Source organism: Bombina bombina, chromosome 11, assembly GCF_027579735.1.
Source record: "Bombina bombina isolate aBomBom1 chromosome 11, aBomBom1.pri, whole genome shotgun sequence".
NCBI classification, from domain to species: Eukaryota; Metazoa; Chordata; class Amphibia; order Anura; family Bombinatoridae; genus Bombina; species Bombina bombina.
This window is the reverse complement of record NC_069509.1, coordinates 120,977,530-120,994,079: the sequence shown is the minus strand read 5'-3', so window position 1 is coordinate 120,994,079 and position 16,550 is coordinate 120,977,530.

Sequence of the window (16,550 nt, the reverse complement as noted above, 5' to 3'; positions counted from 1 at the left end):
TCTCTCTCTCTTTTCACATCTCCCCTCTCACTCCCCTCTTTCTCTCCCCTCTCCCTATCTCCCCTCTCTATCTTATCTCTCTCTCCCCCCTATCTCTCTTTATCCCCTCTTGAGCTTTCTCTCCCCTCTTTTGAGCTGTTTGAGCTCTCTCCACGGCCCCGCCCCCGACCACGCCCCCTCCAGGACCTTCGCGTTAGGCCACGCCCCTCCACGGACCCCCGCGATATGCCACGCCCCCTCCACGGACCTCCGCGCTAGGCCACGCCCCCATGAGCCATGTGGCATGCATACTTTACATAATACATTTATTACCAGGTGCAGGGACTCACTCTCACTCGGAAGATTTTCTCCCAGCTAGAGCCGACAAAACCATGTGCACTGTCACGACCACACCCGCGCCCCCCCCCCAGCCCCCTTCAGTCTGACAGTGACTCTGAGGCTGAGCTGAGTGAGCTCACTGTGCATGACCATGCCCCCCCTCAGTCTGACTCTGAGGAGCTCACCGTGCCCCTGCGGCCCCCCTCAGTCTGTGTGTGAAGCTTTAACTTACCTTCCACTCCATTCTTCTTCACTCGGTAGTCACTGGCTGTGACACTGCTGCTGCCAGTCTGCCGTGCTTTCCAGAGTCTCCCACTGGACCCAGGGCTTTCCACAGACCACACTCCAGACTTCTGCTAATAACGGTCGTTCAGTACCTCCACCGTCCACGTCTGACTCTAGTCTACTCTGCGTTGAGCTGCTCTGAGACACATGACCGCACGCGGAAGGATCTATTTAATTCCCGCCCGGCACTCAGAGACAGCCAGCCCCAGTCAGATTCAGACGAGTTCTGAATTCTGAATCTGATTGGATGAGAGTCAGACTAGTAGTGAGACGTGAGAGGCGGCCAGGACGGAGGCTAGCCTCCTGTGGAAGCGTATGGGGCGCATTGGAGAGCACTGCATTAGCACCTTTTCTCCTCTGGTGGCAGTCTCTCAGCGTCCCATACACTTCCACAGTAGTCAATGCATTCATATTGCGCAATGCAAGGACAGCCGGCTGTCCTTGTCTTGCGCAATATGAATGTATTGATGTATAAACAAACAGTGAGTCGGTTTTAATAAAATTTACACACAGAATCATGATTTTGGTGGAGGGGTGGGGGGGTAGGGGGGGTCACCTTATTTTATAAAAAAAAAAATATGAAAAAAAATAATAATAATTTTTTTATTTTTTTATTTTAAATAAATGCTGCCTGTAATTACATAGATTGGCCAGGGGAGGCGCTGCCTCACCTGCCTCCTGTGACTGCACGTAACTGCCCCTGAACTGTGATACTGCTGGATATCCTTTGTTGCTGATACTTGCCTGTTCCTGACTAATCTATTGGTTTACCCCTGAACTGCTATTCTGCTGGATTGCCTTCCTGTTGCCGGACTCTGCCTGTCTTGACCATTCTCTGCCTTCATCTTATTGCCGTGAAGGACTGCCCTGCCTACCATGAGTACAGTTTACCTCATTTCATAAACTATCTCTGTTCTGGGATATTTCCTATCATTCCACTTGCCAGGATAAGAAGACTACTGGCCAAGTTTGGTCTGATAGAGGAATATCCCACGAGCATTACAATGGAGGTGTGTGACCTACCTCCAAATAAGCCAAACAAATAATATTTCTCAAACAAGAGGATAAGGAAACAACAGTAGCCTTCTGGCCCTTGTTCTTGCCAGAGAACAGAACAAACAGATTTGATGATTGCCGAAACTCCTTGGTAGCATGGATGTAAAATTTTGAAACTCTGACACTTTCTTCTGCTTGATTTTCACCACAACTCAAAGAAGAAGTAGTATCGGAAGGAACAGGTAGACCAGACGACCACTAACTCCGCTTGGAGATCCCTCGCACAAGATTCATACCTAGGAAGCTTGAAATTAAAATGCAAAGTCATGAGATCTACCTCAGGAGTTCTCCAATGTCGAGCAATTTGCTTGAACACTTCCAGATTGAGAGACCATTCCCCTGAGTGAAGAGTCTGTCAACTTAGATAGTCTGCTTCCAAATTCTCCACTCCCGGAATGTGAATCACTGAAAGAAAACACTGCTGTGACATTGTCGGACGGAAATCAAATAGCATGGACAGAACTCAACTGAGGCCAAGCTAGTAGTGCATTGAAGATGGCTCTAAATTCCAGAATGTTTATGGGTAGGGAACAAGGGGGTCGATCCGATAAAAATCGTCGCCCGCAAAAGCCGGCGACGCCAATATTTGCGCTGGTTTGGTATCACATATACGGCGTAACCTAGAAGTTACGCCCGTATATTTCTGCCGTCGCCCGTAGTTTTTTTGGCTATAGGCAGGTATACCAAACCAGCGCAGTTTGGTATCCAATATGCAGCGTAAGGACTTACATGGCGAAAATGGAGAAAACTTACTCCATTTTCACCTCGCCACAAAAAGCAGCCGTAAGAAGCCTTACGCTGACTATTGGAGCCCCGTAACTCCCTAAACTAGCTAGAAAATAAACCTAACACCTAACGCACCTAACCTGTCACCCGCGATCTGCTAAATAAAACCTAACACCTAACGCATGCGCAATGTCTATCTACCTGTCAACCGCGACCCCCCCCCCGGAATCCCTAATAAAGTTATTAACCCTTAAACCGCCGCTCCCGGACCCCGCCGCCATCTACATAAACTAACCCCCTACTGTGAGCCCCTAAAACCGCCACCATCTACCTTATCTATCCCCTAATCTAACCCCTTACACCGCCGCCACCTATATAAATATTATTAACCCCTAATCTAATCCCCCTATACCGCCGCCAGCTATATTAATATTATTAACCCCTAATGTAAGCCCCTTACACCGCCGCCATCTCTATTAAAATGATTAACCCCTAATTTAATCTACCTACCCCGCCGCCTGTTATGTTATCTATATTAACCCTAAGTATATTATAGTTAATATAGGTATTACATTATATATATTAACTATATTAACCCTAATTATATTAGGGTTAATATAGTTAATATAGTTACTATAGTATTTATATTAACTATATTAACTCTATCTAACCCTAACACCCCTAACTAAATTTATATTAAATTAATCTAATTCATTTATAAACTAAAATATTCCTATTTAAATCTAAATACTTACCTATAAAATAAACCCTAAGATAGCTACAATATAATTAATAATTACATTGTAGCTATGTTAGGGTTAATATTTATTTTACAGGTAAATTGTTAATTATTTTAACTAGGTATAATAGCTATTAAATAGTTATTAACTATTTAATATCTACCTAGTTAAAATAATTACCCAATTACCTGTAAAATAAATCCTAACCTAAGTTACAAATACACCTACACTATCAATAAATTAAATAAACTACAAACATCTATCTAAAAATACAATTAAATTAACTAAACTAAATTACAAAAAAAAACAAACACTAAATTACAAAAAATAAAAAAAAGATTACAAGATTTTTAAGCTAATTACACCTATTCTAAGCCCCCTAATAAAATAATAAAGCCCCCCAAAATAAAAAAAATTCCCTGCCCTATTCTAAATTAAAAAAATTTCAAAGCTCTTTACCTTACCAGCCCTTAAAAGGGCCTTTTGTGGGGCATGCCCAAAAGAATTCAGCTCTTTTGCATTTAATAACATATACAATACCCCCCCCATTACAACCCACCACCCACATACCCCTATTCTAAAACCACCCAAACCCCCCTTAAAAAAGCCTAACACTACCCCCCTGAAGATCTCCCTACCTTGTCTTCACCACACCGGGCCAAACTCCTCATCCGATCCGGGCGATGTCTTGCTCCAAGCGGCAAAGAAGAATTCTTCCTCCGGCGATGTCTTCCTCCAAGCGGCAAAGAAGAATTCTTCCTCCGGCGACGTCTTCCTCCAAGCGGCAGCAAAGTCTTCATCCTTCCGGCGGCATCTTCAATCTTCTTTCTTCGCTCCGCCGCCGCGGAGCATCCATCCCGGCCGACGACTGAACGACGAATGAGGTACCTTTAAATGACGTCATCCAAGATGGCGTCCGCCGAATTCCGATTGGCTGATAGGATTCTATCAGCCAATCGGAATTAAGTTAGAAAAATCTGATTGGCTGATTGAATCAGCCAATCAGATTCAAGTTCAATCCGATTGGCTGATCCAATCAGCCAATCAGATTGAGCTCACATTCTATTGGTTGTTCCGATCAGCCAATAGAATGCGAGCTCAATCTGATTGGCTGATTGGATGAATTAGATTAATTTAATATAAATTTAGTTAGGGGTGTTAGGGTTAGATAGAGTTAATTTAGTTAATATAAATACTATAGTAACTATATTAACTATATTAACCCTAATATAATTAGGGTTAATATAGTTAATATATATAATGTAATACCTATATTAACTATAATATACTTAGGGTTAATATAGATAACATAGCTGGCGGCGGGGTAGGTAGATTAAATTAGGGGTTAATCATTTTAATAGAGATGGCGGCGGTGTAAGGGGCTTACATTAGGGGTTAATAATATTAATATAGCTGGCGGCAGTATAGGGGGATTAGATTAGGGGTTAATAATTTTAATAGAGATGGCGGCGGTGTTAGGGGCTTACATTAGGGGTTAATCATTTTAATATAGATGGCGGCGGTGTAAGGGGCTTACATTAGGGGTTAATAATTTTAATAGAGATGGCGGCGGTGTTAGGGGCTCACTTTAGGGGGTTATAGATTTAATATAGCTGGCGGCGGGGTACGGGAGCGGCGGTTTGGGGTTAATAACTTTATTAGGTTGCGGCGGGGTACGGGAGCGGCGGTTTAGGGGTTAATCGCTTTTTTTATTGTTAGGCTAGTGAGGGGGGATAGCGGATAGAGGGTTAGACGTGTCGGGCTATGTTTAGGAGGCGTGTTAGACAGTGCGGGTGATTTAGACTTTAGTCAGGTTTTATAGGCGCCGGCAGTTTCTAACGTGGCGCAAGTCACTGGCGATTCCAAAAATCTGTACTTACGCAGATTTCTGGACATCGCTGGTTTGTGAGACTTGCGCCACTTTAGCAAGTGACGGCGCCGCATATTGGATGGCTCGAGTTGCGAGCTGAAACTGCGGGCGACGCGGGTTCCCTCGCTTGCGCCGCAAACTGCGATCTATATCGGATCGCGCCCAAGATGGGCTAAGAACCCCTATGGAGGTGCGCTAGTGAACACAAAGATGATGTCCAAAGACAATGCTTCACAGTTGATCAAGGTAAAGGCAGCTCTCCCAGATAATGAGGTTAAATGGAGATCCTGTAGAAACAGAGAAGGATGCGCCACATGGAACATTGTCAGGTGAAAGGGACAAGAACAACAGACAATTGCCAACTCACATGAGAAGCGGCACTCGTGGTGCCATAAACAGCAAGCCAGGACCTCTTAGTCGCCCGACAGACTCAACTGCAATGTGCGAAGTCCGATCACGTGGGTACGTTTCGCAAATCGGAAGCAGTAAACTCCCAACGCCTTCAGATGATGGTGCCAATCAGCAGGGCCAAATAAGGGGGTGTGTGTGAGAGGAGCTCTGTAACCACTCGTAATGGTAAAACTGCTCGAGCAGCTCAACACCGCCAGTAGCAACTAAATACACAGAGCAAGGGCATAAAAGCTTAAAACAAGTTTATTAAAACAAGTTTAAACACAGCAATGCGGGGGGGGGGGGGCGGAGCCGACCAACAAAGAGAATGGCCACATTTTGCTAATGCTCCGCTAAAGGACTGCACTCAAAGTGAGAAAAGGGGATGTAAAACACCAAATCCCTGTCAAAAAGATGACCAGCGCTTAAGAGATAAGCAGCATGTACAGCAGAGGGTGAAAAGAGCTTAATAAGTGGAATAGTCCGGTTTCTAGGATCGCTCATAACGGCCTGAGGTAGCAATAGTAGGCCCTGAGGTGTTCCCTTTCAATCACGCTACAAGCACGCCAGAGGAGTTAGACTGCAACAGGGGACATTCAGTCTGATCGGACCTATGGAACTGCATGGTGCTCCTGTCAGCTTGGAGGGGCAGAAGCTTTGAACCAAAGGATTAGCGGTCAGTGACGGAAGGTAAAATTTAAAGCGCAAGTTGAAAATGTAGCTGAAATAGGTGGCAGAGTGGCATACCTAGAAGAACAAGCCGAGTCACAAACATCTGACACAGACTTGCTTACCAGGAGAATTAATGCTCAGGAAGCAGAAATAGCCTTCTTACACAGCAAAATGGAGGACCTCGACAACCGAGGTAGACGACAAAACCTCCGCATCAGGGGTATTCCCGAAAAAATTTCAGCAGCCAATCTTAATGCATATCTACAAATTTTATTCAGTAAGCTAATGTCTGACCCTCAATTCCACGAATTACCACTTGACCCTGCAAAACAGAAAAGAATCTAAGTTCCTGACTCTTCATCTTAGAGACCTTGGCATAGCATACAGGTGGGGGTTCCCCTTCTGCTTGAGGGTGATAAAAAACAACAAAGTCTTAATTATCGTACCCAAAATGATTTAGAGACATTCTGCCAACAATTAGACATTTTACTACCTAAATTGCCTTCCTAAAGTAATGAGAAAGAAAGCACGGCGGATGGGGAGACAAGACCACAGAGGGAACATTGGACTCAGGTCGCCAGAAAAAAATTCAGAGCTAACAAAACACATAAAGATGTGGCTGATCCAGAGCCGGACATTGGCTGACTAAAGAACTCAATTTCAATCCTCCAGTGGAGGAGATTGTACCTACAATTGGCTATTAGACTGCTTCCTACAAGTGGGAAGCTTGGACTTAAGTTTAACAGGATACTATTGTTCGCAAAACGCTAGTTATATAAAAACGGTTTCACCCTTATATCACCAGTTAATGTTTATTCATAATAGTACATGTACTGTCTTGATATATTAGTTACTCTTTGAGTACAAGTTAACCTATATAGGTTACTTCAACCCCTGTGAGAATTACTCCCTCCAATCTGGGGAGAGAGAGTAGGGAACTCTTGCAATGTTGGTTTGTTAATTGTATTGTTTATTTTGGTTTCATTTGTTTTTTTCTTTTTACAGGTCATAGTAATCTACTAAGGCTAAAAAATTCCACACTCTGGCTTTCAAGTATGATGACTAGTGTCATCCCACTCATCTAACCAGTCCACTCAGCACACACTACTTCTATAGGAGGGGGAGACCCAGGTAATGAACAGCAACAGAGTATTACACTTATGCTCCAAAGTCTAACCCAAGAGGTAAGGGTAGATCTGCCATTAACACAGATATAGCACACACTGAACTGGTTTTGATCTCACAAAATTGTAAGGGGCTTAACTCCCCAACAAAACGTTCAGTGGCACTATATTCTTTTTCCCGCAGGAAACTAATTTCCCCAGAAATCACAAACCAAAAATATGCTCTAAAGAATTTCCTCTAAGCTACACTCACTCTCATATTAAAAAAACGAAACAGGGTGGGAATTCTTATCAGAAACAGGTTAACTTCTATCTACTAGAAAAGTATACTGACAATGAAGGTAGATATATAATTTTAGTGGGGCTCCTGTATAACCAACCTGTTACTCTGGTCAACATTTACTCCCCTAACACTGACCAAACTGCATTTTTTACCAGAGTTAGAAATAAAATCCTAGAGGTTATAAAGGGGGCTTTGATAATGGGGGGAGACCTCAGTGTCGCTTTGACCCCATAGGTTGACTGTTCGATGGGTCACAGTTCTACGCCCCAGCAAAAACTCATGGATGTTTGGTGATTACATCATCCTGGTGCACGTAACTATACCTTCTTTACAAACCCTGATCAGAGTTACTCACGCATCAATTACTGGTTTGAAGACCAACTTAGTTTATCACTGGTGAGAGATGCGAATATTTCACCGATCTCGTGGTCGGACCATTCGGCAGTCTCGCTAAATTTAACCTGGTCCTCCATACCATTGAGACCTTTCATATGGAGGTTGGACGAGGCTATGTTACATGACCCTATTTTTAAGTCAGATATATATAATTCTATAAATGATTACTTTCACATAAAGCCAAACCTCCCATATGACTAATTGGCTAGCCCATAAGGCTCTCAGAGGGAAATTTCTAAAGCAAAAGGAAATTAATGCTTACCTGATAAATGTATTTCTTTTTCAATATGATGAGTCCACGGATTTCATCCTTACTTGTGGGATTACGCCTCCTGGTAAGCAGGAGGAGGCAAAGAGCACCAAAGCAGAGCTGTAATATAGCTCCTCCCTTCCCTCCCACTCCAGTCATTCGACCGAAGTTAGAAAGAGAAAGGAAAAGCCAAGGTGCAGAGGTGTCTGAAGTTTAACAAAAATTTAGAGACCTGTCTCAGAAGAACAGGGCGGGCCGTGGACTCATCGTATCGAAAAATAAATATATTTATTAGGTAAGCATAAATTTCCTTTTCTTTTTCAAGATACGATGAGTCCACGGATTTCATCCTTACTTGTGGGATACAATACCAAAGCTATAGTACACGGATGAAAAGGGAGGGACAAGACAGGGATCCTAAACGGAAGGCACCACTGCTTGAAAAACTTTCCTTCCCAAAAACAGCCTCAGTAGAAGCAAAAATATCAAATTCGTGAAATTTGGAAAAAGTGTAAAGAGAGGACCAAGTTGCAGCTTTGCAAATCGCTCAACCGAAGCATCACCTTAGAATGCCCATGAGGAAGCCACAGCCCTATTGAAGTGAGCCGTAACCCTCCCCGGAGGTTGCCGCCCAGTAGTCTCAAATGCGAGACATATGATACTCTTCATCCACAAAGAAAGAGAAAAAACTTTAGCTCTCTCACCCCTACGTCTGCCAGAAAAAAACTACCACAAAGAAGAGGACTGACGAGAGACCCCAGTCGCCTGAAGATAAAACTTCAGGACCCGAACCACATCTAAAATGTGAAGAAGACTCTCCTTCTGGGAAAGAGGATTAGAACACAAGGAAGGAACGACAATTTCTTAGTTAATGTTCCCATCCGAACAACTGTAGGAAAAAAAAAACTAAATTTTGTTCCAAGCACAACCTTATCTAAGCGGAAAATAAGGTATGGCGATCCGCATTGTAGCACCGAGAGTTCTGAGACTCATTGCGCCGAGAAATAGCAACCAGAAAAAGAACTCTCCAAGATAGCAAGCTGATATCTAAGGAATGCATAGGCTCAAACGGAGCCCCTTGAAGACCTTTGAGAACTAAATTAAGACTCCATGGAGGAGGAACTGGTCGGAACACACAGGCCTGATTCTTACCAAGACCTGACAAAAGGATTGAACAAAAAGGATAGAGACGAAATTCGACCCTTTAGGGAACTAGCAGATAAACCCTTCTCCAGACCTTCCTGGAGAAAATACAAAACTCTAGGAATCCAAACTCTACTCCAAGAGTAGCCCTTGGATTCATACCAATAAAAGCATCTATACCAAATCCTATGGTAGATGTCTCAAGTTACAAGCTCAACGAGCAGGAATCAAGGTCTCTATTATCGGATCAGAGAACCCACGCTCGGAAAAAAGTAAGCGTCCAAGCTCCATGCAAAGAGCTTCAGAAAAGCTAGATTTGGATGAAGGAAGGGACCCCAAAGGAGAAGGTCCCCCCTCAACGGTAGGCTCCAAGGTGGTAGAGACGCCCTCACTATCAGACCTATCAGATACCAAATACTGTGAGGCAATGCCGATGCAATGAATATCACCGATGCCCTCTCCTGTTTGAGTCAGGCAATAACCCGAGGAAAAAGTGCAAATGGAGAAAATAGGAATGCTAGATTGAAGTTCCAAGGAACCGCCAGATCGTCTAGTACTTCCGCCTGAGGGTCCCTGGATCTCGACCCGTATCTCGGAAGTTTGGCATTCCTTTGAGATGCCATCAGAACCAACTCTGGCTGTCCCCACTTGGGGATCAGCTTGAAAACACCTCTGAATGGAGATCCCACTCCACAATCCGCCTCCCAATTGACTACTCCCGGGATGTGGATCACTGACAGGCAACAAGAATGGGTCTCCACCCATTGAATAATTTTGAATACCTCTGTCATCACTAGGGAACGTCTTGTTCCCCCCTGATGAGTGATGTAAGTCAGAGAAGTCATATTGTCCGACTGAAACCTGATAAACTTGGCCGCAGCTAACTGAGGCCAGGCCAGAAAAGCATTGAGAATCGCTCTCAGTTGTAGAATGTTTATAGGGAGAACTGACTCTGAGTCCAAAGTCCCTGAGCCTTCAGGGAGTTCCAGACAGCTCCCCCCCTAGAAGGCTGGCGTCTGTTGTCACAATTTCCCAAGCCGGCCTGCGAAAGCAGGTTCCATGGGACAGATGATCCAGAGACAGTCACCACTGAAGAGAATCCCTTGTCTCCTGGTTAAGAGTTAACAGAGGAGACAGGTCTGTACAATCCCTGTTCCATTGCCTGAGCACGTTAAGCTGTAGAGGTCTGAGATGGGACCGAGCAAAAGGGATGATATCTATTGTCCCCACCATCAGCCCAAATACTTCCATACATTGAGCCAGCGAAGGCCGAAGAATGGACTGAAGGACACGACAGGTAGTGTAACAACTTAGTTTTGCTGACCCTTGTCAGAAATATTTTTATAGACAGGGAATCCATTATGGTCCCTAGAAAGATTACCCTTGTACTTGGAGACAAAGAGCTTTTTTGCAGATTTATCATCCACCCATGAGGACACAGGAAGAATAACACCAGGTATGGGATCTGGCTTGGTGAAAGGATGGCGCTTGAATTAAAAAGACTGTCAGAAACGGCACCACTCCAATGCCCTGCAGTCAAAGAACCGCCAGAAAAGATGCCAGCACCTTTGAAAAAAATCTTAGAGCAGTGGCCAGGCCGAGAGGTAACACCATGCACTGAAAGTGTTTGCTAAGAACGCAAACCTTTAGAAATTTGTAATGGTCCCTGAGAAAGGGAACTTGTAGGCATGCTTCCTTTAGGTCCACTGTGGTCATGAACTGACCTTCTGGAATCAGTGGTAGCATGGAAAGTACCGTTTCCATCTTGAAAGACGGAACTCTTAGAATTTCGTTTAGACTCTTAAGGTCCAAGATAGGTCCGAAGGTCCCCTCTTTTTTGGGAACCATAGACAGGTTAGAGTAAAAACCCTGACCCTGTTCTGTTGCCGGAACGGGAACGATCACTCCCCTGACAGAGAGATCCTCTACACAACGTAAGAAAAACCACTCTTTTCATCTGCACTACAGATAATCTTGAAGGCAGGAACCTGCCGATAGGGGAAAAATCTCAGATTTCAACTTGTACCCCTGGGACACTATTTCTAAAGCCCAGGGATCCTGAACATCCCGCACCCAAGTCTGAACAAGAAGGGATAGTCTGCCCTTCATGCTGACTTAGTTCCAATGTCAGGCTTCTTGGTGTGCTTGGGGTTCCAAGAAGGGTTGGGCCTTCATGCAGCCTTAGGTTGTTCCTGCGTGGCAAAGGAAGAGGAAGCAATTCCTTTGTTATTCCGAAAGGAACGAAAATTAGGCTGTCGCCCTTTAAGTTCAATCTTCTTATCCTACAGGAAAAGATGCCTTTACCTCCCGAGATATCAGAGATGATCTCCTTCGGAGCAGGTTCGAACAAGGTCTTACCCTTGTAAAGATAGTCTTAGAAGGCACATCCGTGGACCAAGGCTTTAGCCCTAAAGTCCTGTGGGCTAGACCCAAACTCTTAGGTGCCAGCTTAAGCCCTGCAATAAGCGTCTGTAATAATAGCATTAGCAAGTTTCATAATCACTATCTTGTCATGTATCCCCTCCAAGGGAGCGACTGACTGAAGTGACTCAATTAGATTGTCTAAGCAGAATGCCACCGCACCCGTGACGGTAATTTAATCGCCCGTAAGGGTCTCAAAGTGCTGCTAATAGCAGTGACCACTGAATTTGAACCCGCAACCCTGGGTTGCTACAGAATTAAGTTCTAGTGTCTTAGTGTCTGCTAAGCTACCTGTCCGGCTATTTTCAAGTATGTGAGTTTTTATACCATCCTAAGTCACAAAGGATGCCATAACAAAAAACAGTTGGATTTTTTTTTTTTTTTTGTAAAAAACTGTACTGTCTCTTTAAGTTTGTAGGAGAGCATCTTATTTCTGTCAGGCAGAACCAGACCAATATGAATATCAATATTGTTGTAACTAGACATTGATAAGGACATGAAAGCAATGCCTAAGCAAGGAACCGCAGAGCACTGCCTGTGGGCGAGCAATAATAGCGGACACTATAGGTAGAAAAATACGGAAAGTATTGACCGGTGACACCAGACTTCTAATAGTCACATTAGAAGGAGAATATAAAAGAAAAATCAACACAAGTAAATGTGTTGCTATCCCTTTAAATTTTAAAAAGGCAACATTTTAAATAGGGCCAAAACAGCATAAACAACATTGCTAGCTTATCAATACCCCTCAGTAGTATGCCCCTCTGAGTAATATGAACCTTCAACCGGGGCCCCACCGCAACACAAAGATTGTATAAGGATCTTTTGTGTGTTAAACAGACTACATTTGCGTCTCAAATATGGCAAAACATCTCCTTGGATCCTTATCAAAATGATCCATAACGAGAGGGGAAACAGGGCACGAAACTCCACAATGACTCTGTGTGTAGACACAATGCATCTCCCGGGCGGAATGTAGATACCATTGAACCACCGGGAGATGAGTAAAAGTGTGACATATAAACAGGCTTAATGGAAAAGACTCCTGCAGGACTGCCCTTCATGGGCGTATACAGAATTTACTATGCAGTCATCTCCCGGTCGGTACGTAGATCTTTATTGAACTGCCAGGAGATGATTAACAGCATGAGACCAAACAGAAGTTTACACACAACAGATAACTCCCGGGCGGCTAGATAGATTTATTGACCCGCCAGGAGACCACAAAAAGGCGCGCAATTGGAAAGAACGCCTCCAAGTACCGCCCTTCGTGGGCGTATGCAGAAGCTTAGCATGTAACCATCTCCCGGTCGACATTTTGTTTTCTGTAACCGCCGGGAGATGTATAAAGCGCATAATAACGGGAAATAAGGTGTTAACAGTCCCCAAAACATCCATAGGGAATAAATTGCCTATTAGACATCTCCCGGTCGGCATTGTTTTCTGTAACCGCCGGGAGAAGTGATAAAGCGCATAATAACATAAGAAAGACGCTTAACAGTCCAAAACATTTTATGTCACAAAAAACATACTTTGTTATACCAAGTGTGGGTGCCCTTATTTTGAAGCATAGGGAATAAAATTGGCCCTGAGTCAATTATCCCGTCTAGGGAAATAACAGCAGAGTCCTCTCCCAGGCGGCATGTAGTGAATGAAACCGCCGGGAGGTTAGGTCTTCTTAAAAAACAGAATTTATGCTTACCTGATAAATTTCTTTCTCCTACGGTGTGTCCGGTCCACGGCTTCATCCTTACTTGTGGGAATATTCTCTTCCCTAACAGGAAATGGCAAAGAGGCACACAGCAAAAGCTGTCCATATAGCCCCTCCTCTGGCTCCGCCCCCCAGTCATTCAACCAACGGTTAGGAGAAAAAGGAGAAACCATAGGGTGCCGTGGTGACTGTAGTGTATGGAAATAAAAAAATTTAAACCTGACAAAAAGCCAGGGCGGGCCGTGGACCGGACACACTGTAGGAGAAAGAAATTTATCAGGTAAGCATAAATTCTGTTTTCTCCTACATTGGTGTGTCCGGTCCACGGCTTCATCCTTACTTGTGGGAACCAATACCAAAGCTTTAGGACATGGATGAAGGGAGGGAACAAGTCAGGTAACCTAAACGGAAGGCACCACGGCTTGCAAAACCTTTCTCCCAAAAACAGCCTCCGAAGAAGCATAAGTATCGAATTTGTAAAATTTGGCAAAAGTGTGCAGGGAAGACCAAGTCGCTGCCTTACAGATCTGATCAACAGAAGCCTTGTTCTTGAAGGCCCATGTGGAAGCCACAGCTCTAGTAGAGTGAGCTGTAATTCGTTCAGGAGGCTGCCGTCCGGCAGTCTCATAAGCCAATCGGATGATGCTTTTCAGCCAAAAGGAAAGAGAGGTTGCAGTAGCTTTCTGCCCTCTCCTTTTACCAGAATAAATGACAAACAAGGATGATGTCTGTCTGAAATCCTTTGTTGCCTCTAAATAGAATTTTAAAGCACGGACCACATCTAGGTTGTGTAACAAACGTTCCTTCTTTGAAACTGGATTCGGACACAGAGAAGGAACAACTATTTCCTGGTTAATATTCCTGTTGGAAACCACTTTTGGAAGAAAACCAGGCTTGGTACGTAAAACTACCTTATCTGCATGGAACACCAGATAGGGTGAAGTACACTGCAAAGCAGACAATTCAGAAACTCTTTTAGCAGAAGAAATAGCAACCAAAAACAGAACTTTCCAATATAGTAACTTAATATCTATGGAATGTAAGGGTTCAAACGGAACCCCTTGAAGAACTGAAAGAACTAAGTTTAGACTCGATGGAGGAGTCATAGGTCTGTAGACAGGCTTGATTCTGACTAACGCCTGTACAAACCCCTGTACATCTGGCACGGCTGCCAGTCGTTTGTGCAACAAAACAGACAGAGCAGATATCTGTCCTTTTAAAGAACTAGCTGACAAACCTTTATCCAAACCCTCTTGGAGAAAGGAAAGTATCCTAGGAATTTTAATTTTATTCCAAGAGAATCCCTTGGATTCGCACCAACGGATATATTTTTGCCATATCTTATGGTAAATTTTCCTAGTCACCGGTTTTCTGGCTTGAACCAGAGTATCTATAACCGAATCTGAAAACCCACGCTTAGATAGAATCAAGCGTTCAATTTCCAAGCAGTCAGTTGCATGCAGAGAGACTAGATTTGGATGTTTGAATGGACCTTGTACTAGAAGATCCTGTCTCAAAGGTAACTTCCATGGTGGAACCAATGACATATTCACCAGGTCTGCATACCAAGTCCTGCGTGGCCATGCAGGAGCTATTAGATCACCGAGGCCTTCTCCTGCTTGATCCTGGCTACAAGCCTGGGAAGGAGAGGGAACAGTGGAAACACATAAGCCAGATTGAACGACCAGGGCGCCACCAATGCATCCACTAGTGTCGCCTTGGGATCCCTGGATCTGGACCCGTAGCGAGGAACCTTGGAGTTCTGACGGGACGCCATCAGATCCATATCTGGAGTGCCCCATAGTTGGGTTAACTGGGCAAAGACCTCCGGGTGAAGTTCCCACTCCCCCGGATGGAAAGTCTGACGACTCAGATAATCCGCCTCCCAGTTGTCTACTCCTGGGATGTGAATTGCAGATAGATGGCAAGAGTGATCCTCCACCCATTTGATGATCTTGGATACCTCTCTCATCGCCAAGGAACTCTTTGTTCCCCCCTGATGATTGATATACACTACAGTCGTCATGTTGTCCGACTGAAATCTTATAAACCTGGCCTTCACTAGTTGAGGCCAAGCCAGGAGCGCATTGAATATCGCTCTCAGTTCCAAATGTTTATCGGGAGAAGAGACTCTTCCCGAGACCATAGACCCTGAGCTTTCAGAGAGTCCCAGACCGCGCCCCAGCCCAAGAAGCTGGCGTTGGTCGTGACAATGACCCACTCTGGTCTGCGGAAACTCATTCCCTGAGACAGGTGATCCTGAGTCAACCACCAGAGGAGTGAGTCTCTGGTTACCTGGTCTACTTGAATTTGGGGAGACAAGTCTGCATAATCCCCATTCCACTGTTTGAGCATGCACAGCTGCAATGGTCGTAAATGAATTCGAGCAAAAGGAACCACGCCCATTGCTGCAACCATTAGTCCTATAACTTCCATGCACTGAGCTATGGAAGGCTGAGGAATAGAATGAAGAACTCGACAAGCTTTTAGAAGTTTTAACTTTCTGACCTCTGTCAGAAAAATCTTAATTTCCACAGAATCTATTATTGTTCCCAGAAAGGGAACCCTTGTGGACGGGGACAGGGAACTTTTTTCTATATTCACCTTCTACCCGTGAGATCTTAGAAAGGCTAAAACAATGTCTGTATGAGCCCTTGCTTTGGAAAGGGACGACACTTGGATTAGAATGTCGTCTAGGTAAGGTGCTACAGCAATGCCCCTCGGCCTTAGGACCGCTAGAAGGGACCCTAGCACCTTTGTGAAAATTCTGGGAGCGGTGGCTAAACCGAATGGAAGAGCCACGAACTGGTAATGTTTGTCTAGAAAGGCGAACCTCAGGAACTGATGATGATTTTTGTGGATAGGGATATGCAGATACGCATCCTTTAAGTCCACGGTAGTCATATATTGACCCTCCTGGATTGTTGGTAAAATCGTCCGAATGGTTTCCATTTTGAATGATGGAACTCTGAGGAATTTGTTTAGAATCTTTAAATCCAGAATTGGCCTGAAAGTTCCCTCTTTTTTTGGGAACTACAAATAGGTTTGAGTAAAAACCTAGACCTTGTTCCGCTGTTGGAAATGGGTTTATCACTCCCATCTTTAATAGGTCTCCTACGCAATGTAAGAATGCCTGTCTCTTTATCTGGTCTGAAGATAAGCGAG